We start from the raw sequence: 2414 nt of genomic DNA on the forward strand, positions 1-2414 counted from the left end.
AATCATTCTCCATAGCAATGGCTTTTGTGATGGTGAAGGATCTGACAGTGATTGATGTGCTGGCTCGTAATGTTTATAGATAGATAGATAGATAGATAGATAGATAGATAGATAGATAGATAGATAGATAAAAACTTTCTCAAGGCAGTTTACAACATAAAATGATGAAACAGTAGTGTGTGTGCATATGTGTGTGCACGCGTAGATGCATGTGTATGCATTTAATATAATTAACTAAAACAACAGCATTAAAATGTCAATCCAATATAAATTTAAACATACAATAAAATACAATATAGAATATAGGCCAACATCAATTAAGAGTGGATTGAAGCATCCAAGTCTTTAAGGCCTAACATTTAAAAGTAATCAAGGAATGTCAATTTGCTCAGGGCACTAAACAGATTAAAATCAAGTTTCTGTGAGGAAAGGAAAATTCCCTCTCCCTCCCGCAGTCTTTTCTGCTTCCCGAACTACATGAGGGAGGGTTTTCCAGATGGTGGGTGCCACTACACAGATGATCTCAATAATAGGGACTGTGCCCTATTTTTCCTCACTCCCAGGATTGTCAACATAAGATACTTACACTGTTTCATGCCTTTCCTAGAATCCTACATGATCTGAAGGTGTTAGAAGCAGCTATATCTGTTAAATTGCTTCTCCCACAGTTTCTGACTTTGTTACTCTTTTCCAGAAACTGGCTTCATTGCTGCTTTTGAGACTGCAAATTGTTTTTCTACTGTAGCGGAGTAAAATAGACAAAGACAGCTTAAAGGTGGTCCACATGGTCCCAGAATTACAGCAGGGGAAATTTCCTAAGGGGCAATCATGTTAGTTCGTTGCAACAAAAATTACAAGCTATATATTATACACATGGTTGGGAGCAAGTGGTTAAACGTTCAGAGAGGTCAGAGGGAAATGAAAGGTGCAAGGTATAGACAGTGCTAATCATATTATTAACAGTGGCCATTCTCAAAACAGTTGAGAACACAAACATCTGGCATTAATAAACTAATTAACACATGCAGTGTTGCTGTTGTTTTTAAAACCTTTGTCCTGATTCAAGATTTTGCCATTGCTGAGAAAGCTCTGTGTAGTAGCAAAGACAACAAGTCAAGGACAGTATAGATGTATACATTCACTTGCAACACCCAGGGGCTGTCTATATGCAGCCAAAGCCCTGCAGTGGCTGCAAATCTGCGGCGCATCAGTTATACAACACAGCCACAGATTCGCAGCCACCATGGGGCTTTCCCACAAAACTGTACATCAAAAAAGTCAGGGACTTCCACCAACTTTTTCGGTTGGGAGTGAGGTCAGTACAGCTCTTCCACTGTCTGACCTCACTCCGTGGCCAATCTGGGGGGCCATACTGGTGGAAGGCAACTGGCGATTGGTCACCAGAAACCAGGAAGAGGGCAAGGGGGCGGCTCCAGTACCTGGATGACCACTGGAAACTGTACGCTCCCTCCTTGGCATTGGGATAACTTGGTCCCAATCTCTTTAGGGCTTTATAGGTAAGAACCAGCACACTGAACTGGGCTAGGAAACCAGTATAACGCTGGTGTGATAAAGCTCCAAAAGGAAGCTTAATGAAGCTGTTTCAAGTCTGGAGTTGTCAAGAAATCCATTTTCCTTCTGTGTCTCAGCAGCCTGTAAAGATCCATTCCTTGAGGCTGAGCCTTCACATATCTGTTAGGCTATCTGTGTGTTTTCTCTCGTACCGTCCAAGGCTTCAAGGCTGCAGCAACGCTCTCACTAATTGGGCTGAATGAATTCAGCTCAGTGTTTGTGGGAACTTTCTGCCCCCTCCCCCCCCCAAAAAAAAATATCTGAGAAGTTGTTTTAGTTAGCTTGTGAGTGGCTAATAAGAATCAGAATAGCTTGGGTAAAGGTTTTTGGGTATAAAACCAAGGAGGCTACAGCTGCCCATGGTTTTCATCTTCATCTATATCTTCAGTTTCAAAGGTCTCTATTTGTCACTGTCCTATTGAAGATCCATGCTATAGGCAGGTTTTACCTTGCCTTGTAAGTACTGTTTCCAGAGATTGCTCTTTTTCTGTTATTCCTTTCCCCTTTACTGAACAAATTTACCACCCATTGTAAGTGAACATCTGTGCTTTATTCCAGTTAAGCCTTGGTACTAAATCCAGAGCTTTCCTCTTGGTTATTGCTACTGTTTAAAGTTTCAGGCACAGGGCTTTAAAATAGAGAGTGCCAGCTTGGGCCCTTGTTTCATAAGCCTTATGGGTGTCCTGTAAGGTCTGAGAGTCCCCTGCATCAGACTGTTGCACATAAAGAGTGGTGGCAGCCTACTTGGCTAAGTTTGTGTTCAACCTAAGCAACCTTTGTCCCTACACTGCCATGAATTAGAGCATCTACTTTCCTCCCTTCACAGGTATTATATGTGGTCT

The sequence above is a fragment of the Elgaria multicarinata genome, chromosome 2 (assembly GCF_023053635.1).
Source record: "Elgaria multicarinata webbii isolate HBS135686 ecotype San Diego chromosome 2, rElgMul1.1.pri, whole genome shotgun sequence".
NCBI lineage: Eukaryota > Metazoa > Chordata > Lepidosauria > Squamata > Anguidae > Elgaria > Elgaria multicarinata.